This window comes from Pimephales promelas, chromosome 15 (genome assembly GCF_988280905.1).
Source record: "Pimephales promelas chromosome 15, fPimPro1.hap1.1, whole genome shotgun sequence".
In the NCBI taxonomy this organism is placed as follows: domain Eukaryota; kingdom Metazoa; phylum Chordata; class Actinopteri; order Cypriniformes; family Leuciscidae; genus Pimephales; species Pimephales promelas.
The window spans coordinates 3,129,990-3,138,354 of record NC_142783.1 but is presented as its reverse complement, the minus strand read 5'-3'; the positions used below and the strand labels follow the sequence as shown (position 1 = coordinate 3,138,354).

The window sequence follows — 8,365 nt, the reverse complement described above, 5'->3', positions numbered from 1 at the left end:
TCAAACGGTCTATAATCAGCCAGAGAAAGGCTGATTATATACATAGCCGAGAGCCAACTCACCAAGTTACCTCGACAGTTTAAAAACCAAAACATTTTACATTTTAAAAACTTTATTTGAATATGGTAATGTTTTTATTTTAAAACCTTTATTTGAATTCAATTTCTATGAAAATTCTCCCCATAGATAACCACTGTGGTCAAAGTTAGTCAAAGTTAGAGTGATGCTGCATCCATACTACAAGGTCAACGCCAGCATTTCTCTTATCTTAAGATTTCTCTCTATTTCTGAGTAAATCTCACCAGCTTTGTGAAAAGGTTTTAAGAGGAAACTCTTCAATAAGAACTTTCACTTCCATTTAGGAGAACTCTTAGTGGGAAGATAAAATGTTAGGTTAATACCGCTATGCAGGACTAGTTATACAGTAACACCTGCTAACAGGTTAAAGTTGCGTTTCAGTGTATATAAGCTGTATATAGTAAATAGGCCTATATGTTATACTGTAGTTTAAAGTCACCGGCCAGTAAAAATAAAAAATAAAATGGTAGCACTTAAAGTGAAAATAAGATTTTCCTATCATGGAGAGGTATGTTATTAAATGTTTGGTATAAATAATAGTGATTTAGAATAGTTATTAAGATATCTATATATCTAGGCCACCTATCGAGGCCATCTATCTATGCTATCTATCTAGGCTATCATTCGCATCATTGTTATGTTCAGTAACTTGTGGTTTTATGACAGAATTGTTTTATCACATTGTGACGCTCCTAAACATGATGCAGAACTGAAGGAACTGAGACTGCATTTCATGTCGGTCAGACGTCCTCTTGGGTGCACAAATGACCCATTTACTCAAAAATTATGTACTGATAACTGAGTAATTTTTTAGTAATTTTAAAGTATTAGTGTCTATGTGGTCATTTGGGTACCTCATTATAGACCATTTCGTGAGATGTAAACAACACTGGTCCAGAAGCACTTCCTGTTTCAGTTTGTAAATGGTTTCTTAATTTCAAATGTAAAGAAAATATCTTAAAGATGTTTGTTTAACTTTTTGATTCAGTTGTATATGTTCTGTTGGTTGTACTTTATCCCAACGTTTATATAGTGTTAAAAAACTGAAACAGGAAGTGCTTCTGGACCAGTGTTGTTTACATCTCGCGAAATGGTCTATATTGTGTATACTACTGTGTTTTTACTTGCATATTAAAGTAAACCACGCGATTTAAACAAATGGCTTATTTCAGCGCTACATTGTTTGAGTAAATTACAAAGAAATGCTTGAAACATTTGTAAAGTAAACTTCAAACGAGTAAGTAGAGATATCACAAACTCTAACTGGCCACGTTAAATTTACTTATGCTCTTTGTTAATTTGACCTAACTTAATTCCATACAAGTGGCATTTACTTAAAAAATATGAGTGCAAATAGAATTTTTTTTTCAGTGAAGAACTTGACCTTGAACAACTCGCACGCAAACAGGAACTCAAGACACGTACACAAATTTGAACATCTGACCTCTCTTAATTGTTGTTATAAATCTATAATATGCCAGAAATTGTAAAATTTGATCTTTGCCCAGGACACCCATAAGTTATTGCCTGATATTATGTGTATAAATATGACCCATCTTCATTCCATAGATTCAATTCTCTAGCTCTTCACAAAAACTTCCTCTGAGACTCTGAAGGCAACGAGTTAAAAACCAAAGTGAGTTCTGAATAAATGTTTTACCTGAAGTATTTGTTTATGCTTTGTGTTTAAATGCATTGAGGATCTCAGTGTGCAGCATATGAGTGCGTGCAGACATCTAACTTTTCCTGCTTATTCATTTCAGGTTCATCATGTCAATAATCATCATTATCAGACGCATGGGGGATACAGAAGGTAACCAAGACATTTATTTGTAAAAACCCTTGCTATTTAAAAACATTTTGACAATATTCCATTGACTATTTACAAAAAAAAATAAAAACATTATTTTTACAAAAACATAAAATAAGCTACATAAATAAATATTAAAACTTTCTTTGCAGTGAATGATACAAGAAATGATGAAGTTGATTTGGACAGAAGCTGCCCCTCTACATTGATGAAACATGGACTCCGATGCTTCAAGTCCATGTCTGATCCGACTGACAGGATCACAGCAGAGGTAATGTGTTACAAGTTGATTTGATCACACTTTATATTAGGTGTCTTTATCTAAAAGGCAGATGTAAAGACATGTATACACAATAAATGCATTGACAAATAGTCATTTAAACTGATAAAAATGATTATGTGGCGAAATAAATACTACAGAAAAAACAAAAACAAATGTAATTTCAACACAAAAATGTTTTGTACTTTTTTTATTACAAAAAAGTGTGTAGAACTTAAGTGTGTAGTTAACTTAAACTTTAAATATCAAAGATATAAAATTAAGTAAAACCTACTCACCTTTTATAATTCGGGGGGTTCTCGTCATGCACTGGGGAATGAATAATAAATAAGGTTGATTTTTTCACTGTTTTCCAGCTTTACACAGTTTTATCATTGCTTTTGTTAGTAATTTGCCATTTTTTGACTTCTGGATTGAAGTTCTTCTCAAAATGACGCAATCACACAAAAATTAAATCGAATGTTAAAGTAATTGTGTATTGTGTAAGGATTGAGGTGTTCAGATGCCATGTTGCTTGTATTATATAGATAAAGTATGTGATCTGTTCAAGTACAGCATACAGTTAAAACGTGTGGTTTAATTAGGAAAATGTTACTTCAGTAGATGTTACATAATTCTATATGTGAAATTAAATAAATTAAATATTATTAAGTAATATTTACTTAATTACTTCTATTAAAGTGTCAAATAAATGTCTTGCTAATTTTAATTAAGTAATAGTAAGTAGATTTTACTTGATAATAACCGGTTAAATTTACTTAAAATGTGTTCCTTACAAATTGGTTCAAGGATTTTATAAATCCTACAAGTCTATTCTAAGTCAATTTTTATAAAGAATGTTATTTTTTTTTATAGTAAACTTTATTTTCTGCAAATAATTAGTACAGAAAAGTGGTACTGAGCAAATAATCAATCAGGGCAGACTTTGTTTGCAAATGTCTAAAATTTTGTCACTTTTGCTCTATAAAAAAGATTTTGTATTGACAATAAAAAAAAAATCTGCCTCTTTAGAGAAACTGTCAAAGTCTTGATGCGAATCTCGCATTAGTAATAAACCGGAGATGATTTCCTACTTAGTCTGTCCTAACAGTCGTGCTCATAATGCTGTACAAGTTCAATTGTGTGTCCTATTTGTTTGTCTAAACTAAAATTTCTGCTTTAAATGGTAAAGGCAAAGTTTTTAATGAAGATGTTTTGACTTCAAATCTGAATTAAAGCTTCTTCCTGAAGTCTGACAACAGTAGTGCACTCTTTTATTCCCTCTCTTCACTCTTTAGGATGGACAGTGGATGTGGAGTGATGAAACGGTGTTTTTGTAAACCCACTCGTGCGCTGGAGAACCAATTACCAGCGTCCCGAGGACTCTTTGAAGATCACCCGTAAGAATTCAGTCTGATTTTTTAATATTTGCAGTTAGAAATTGCAGTCCAATTTCACATCATACAGTAACATGAATTAAATTACTCATGTGGATTTCACACAGTGCCTTAAGTTGAACAATCTATTGGATTTTGATTCTAATAACACTATAATGATCAGAATAACTCATTTCATTACAGCCAACCATTGCTGGAACGACAGGCCCTGTTCAGACTCAACATCATAAATTTGTGTTAGGACCTGAGCTGGACCTGCTCCACAATTACTTTGATTGAACTACATTTTTCCAATATAACAAAAATATTATTCTGAAATCAAATGTCTTCTAAACTTCAATCTGTCTTCTCTGAAACACTTGAATTAATAAAAGCATTGAAAAAGCAAATTGTGCATTGTGGACTATAAATAAATATAAGTATATTGTGTAGCAAGGTTTGAGGATATGGTTATTAGAATTGCATGTTGTTTTCTGTCTCATAAAATATTCCATTATTTCGGAGTGAGAAATCTCTGCAAACAAATGCTGTTTGAATGAATCAAACTGAATCATGAACAATTTCAGATCGTTTTCTAAAACGGTGTAATTAGATAAATAGTAATTCATGCGCTATTCTGACATGAGCACAAAAATATTCTAGAGATGAAAATAATCTCCAATTTTAAAGAAGGATTAATCAACAATATTTTACTTAGGCACACTGTGAATTTCAAAAAGGGTCCAGCGACATCCCCAGATCTGTATGGTATCACACATTTTTAAAACAAGAAAGCGTCCGAGGATGAGACCTGCATCGCTTTTCAGCTCGAGCTGTGTGGAGAAGCCCATGTCCACCTCTATTCCTTTACCATCCTGACCACTGTACTAAACACAGATAAATCTAGGCCTACACTAACTATCCTCAAGCTATCCTAACTGTACTAACTAGGCTACACAAAATAATCCAAATAACTATCTAAATGCTATGCTAAATAGATCGTTTTCAATACTCGTAATTCCAACTCTTGACTCGCAGTGATTTTGACAAAACAAGATGATTTTTAAACTGCTAAAGGCGTGGTAGCTGTAGCTCGTACCAAGGGTGTGGTGAGCTGGAATCTGCTTGCGTCAGCTCCCCCCACGTACGTCAGGAAGAACCGCAAACATCCAATAGGAAAATTCAACTGCAGTAGCCACCATTCAACCTGAAGAGGGCAGCACTAAGACGTTTTTACACCATATATTGGAGAATTAAAATACTTTATACCCAAATGTCAAAAAAGTTACTCGAATCAATGATCAGCACTAATAAAGCCCCATGCTTACATCATTAAAGGGGTCATGAACTGGCTTTTAAAATTTTATTATATTGTTGTCTGTGGTCAACTTATGACGTCCGCTTGGTTTTTGCATTTAAAAACATCAAAATGAATAACTAATTGGCTGTTTTGTACCCAAGTTGTGAGCCTTCCTGAAAAACGGTCGGTTTTTATGGGCGTGTCGCACTGAAGACTTGGAAATAAATGCCCACTGCTGTGAGTGGATAACAGTTTTGCATATTATAATGAGTTTAACTCACCCATCGACCAGAGACTATGAGAATTAGCCGTGTAAATTGAATGCGGCTTTTCGCCCCAAGACCAAGCAATCCCAATCTTATCTGTTTTTCGGCCGCCCTCAACCAGCGCTGGCCTTGGCCAAGGCCGCTGTTGGAACAACAACTCCCCCGGAAGAGCACTGCAGTGGGCCGCTCGTGCGTTCCTTCCCCGACTCCCCAGGACACCTAGTGATTGTTGACTTTGTCTGGGACATGATCAAGGTTTTCTCCATGGCAACTTGCTGTGTATCGCTATGACATCTGCGGACTTGAGGCACCTAGATTATGATGCCAGGCATAGCGACACTCCAGGCCTACACATACACGAACTCTTACACATACATACAGATATCCATTTACCAGCCCACACCCCATCCCTCGCCTTTGCCGCTTTTCACCCCCCAGTCTGACAGGCGGGTCTGTGACCAGCGCCGAGAATGGCTGCAGGACCGGATGGCTGCTTGCCTGTGCTGGGTCACCTCCACCCCCCACTCCCGTACCCTGTTGCAAGTCTTGTCTGTTCATTTTGTAGAGTGTACTGATTATGTGCCAATGTTGCTGAGGTGTTTTTTTTTACTGTTCCCAAACTGTACTCCTCACAGGAGCATAGTATGGGGGTTAAAAGGGTTGCCTTTTTTTTCTCCTCACCTCTCCTCATGTTATGCTGTATTTCTTCCGTTCTGACTGGATCTCTACCAAAATCGTCACTATCTAACATTTTTGTCTAGTTTTTATTCATTGGATATCCATTGTTTAACATATTTGCGATGTCATGAAGCCATTTGATACCGTGGAACGAGTCTCCGCGAGTAGCCAGCCAGTGATAGTAACTATAGTAACGAAGACGCGCTCCGTTGTAGTCGGCGCTTGGTCGGTTAATTTTGGCATTTGGCATAAGTTAGCCTAATAGGCTAGTAATAACTGAATGAACCCACATACAAAAATGTCTTTCGTCCTGTAGGCGTCCTGGAGAATATTTCTGTTCGTCCTAAACACATTTTCTATCGTCCCCAGGACGATAGGATGCCGTTAGTCTCGAGCCCTGCTACGGACAAGATGGCAGAGTCGTAGTCTGTTCATGTAATTTCTGCCAGTCGAGAGACACTTCACGTCCCTTCTGCCGAGCCAGAGACGCTTCACGTCACTTCTACAGAGCCAGAGACGCTTCACTTCACTTCTATAGAGCCAGTGTCTACGGACAAGATGGCGGATCCAGAGTCTGTTCACGTCACTTCCTCCGAGCCGGTGTCTACAGACAAGATGGCGGATCCAGAGTCTGTTCACGTCACTTCCTCCGAGCCGGTGTCTACGGACAAGATGGCCGAGCCAGAGACTGTTCACGTCACTTCCTCCGAGCCAGTGTCTACGGACAAGATGGCCGATTCAGAGACTGTTCACGTCACTTCCTCCGAGCCAGTGTCTACGGACAAGATGGCCGATTCAGAGACTGTTTACGTTACTTATGCCGACCCAGAGTCTGTTCACGTCACTTCCTTCGAGCCAGTGTCTTCGGACAAGATGGCCAATCCAGAGTCTGTTCCTGTTCCCGAGCCAGTGTGTGTGTGTTGTCTGTTCCCGAGCCAGTGTGTTTGTCGTCTGTTCCCGAGCCAATGTGTGTGTCTGTGTTGTCTGTTTCCGAGCCAGCGTCTGTTCCTGTGTTTGTGTCTGTCCTTGTGCCCGTTACTGTTCTAGTGTCTGCTGTTCCTGAGCCGGTGTCGCCCGAGGGGTCTTCACCGCCGTGGCCGCCCGAGGGGTCTTCACCGCCGTGCACTGCCTGCTCCACGGGCCTGGCCCTCCATCCCGCCCCCGGGTCCGCCTCCACTCCACCTCCCTACAGAACTGTTGTCATGAGGAGCATCTGGAATCCGCTCCTTAGGTGGGGGGCTATGTTCCTGTCTTGTGTTTTCCTTGTCTTGTGTGGACTTTAGTTATTTCCTGTTCCGTGCCATGTATTGTAGTCCTTTGTAGTTTTTATTGTTGATGAGTTCCCCCAGGTGTTTCTGATTAGCCACGCCCCCTTGTTCCCTTGTTTAGCTTGTTTGTCTGTGTATTTAAACCTCTGTGCTTCAGTTGTTGGGTGTCAGTCGTTGTTGCATGTAGCTTTGTTGTTAGTTCTTGTTCTGAGTTTCTTTGTTTTACCCTGGGTAACCTTTTTGTGTTCTTGTTCTGAGTTTCTTTGTTTACCCTGGATTACCTGTTAATTTGAGTTTCTTTGTTTAACCTGGATTACCTTTCATTTAATTAAAGTGCTTGCATTTGGATTCCCTCTCTGTTTTATTCCTAGCCCCGATGTTACAGTGTGTGTGTGTGTGTGTGTGTGTGTGTGTGTGTGTGTGCACGTGCACATTACATTGTAAAGGCCTTAATGGTCACGTACAATCGATTTATTGCATCATTTCTGAATAAAATAAATTTGTTCTAAATGAATAAAATTACTGGTTTTATGCGAGGATCTATCCTTTAGATTAGATACAACATCAGTATCGATATTTCATGATCGACAGCAGTTTCTACGATTAGTTAATTAGCCAAATAATATCAATTTCCACTGACGTTATTGACCACAGTAACACTAACAGCACCATAGATTAAAAAGCTCCACAGTCTTCATACACACAAATATAACATTAGGCTGCAGCAATGTAGATTTCTTAAATGACAGCACCGTAATAAAGAGCCTGTTCTTATCCCAAGGCGTCATATACAGACGCTTTTGCCAATGCGTCTACATCCAACGCACATGGCACCCTTTAGTGTCAAATGAGACGCAGCTATATATGGGGCAGAAAGCGCCTCCTAGTGGTCTAACTCTAACCCTACCCCAGACCTAAACCTACCATAACCGAAGCGTCTCATTTGTCGCTAAAGGGTACCATGTGCGTTAGATATCTATACTTTGGCAAAAGTGTCGTATGAGAATGAGAATGAGAATGCGTTGTAATAAAAATATGGCTTTGACCTACCTGATCGACGCAGGAATTTTGGAGAATGCACTATATCACTTCTATTCGGTTCGTGGAGAGTAGTTGGCATTGACCTGCTGGTACTCAACCTTCACTCATGCGTGTCATGTTCACGCCTTGAGGAGGCAAAGCATGACCCTGACACGCATCCGCTAGTGGACCAGCGTGTATCGGTCTTTGTCAGACACGTGGGCTTGTGTGTGACGTCACCGCAGCGCCATATTTGAGGTATCCCTACTGACTGAGAGCATTGAAGAGATTACGAGAGTAGAGATAACAA

The 8,365-nt window shown here is 38.8% G+C and overlaps 1 long non-coding RNA gene across 1 annotated transcript; it reads left to right on the top strand.

The window, feature by feature from the left end:
- Positions 1-1,597: 1,597 nt before the first annotated feature.
- On the top strand, positions 1,598-3,933 carry LOC120479077 (uncharacterized). Its single transcript, XR_005622806.2, has 5 exons — positions 1,598-1,714; positions 1,842-1,891; positions 2,041-2,159; positions 3,446-3,547; positions 3,728-3,933. It is a non-coding gene; the product is annotated as an uncharacterized LOC120479077 (long non-coding RNA).
- Positions 3,934-8,365: the final 4,432 nt, after the last annotated feature.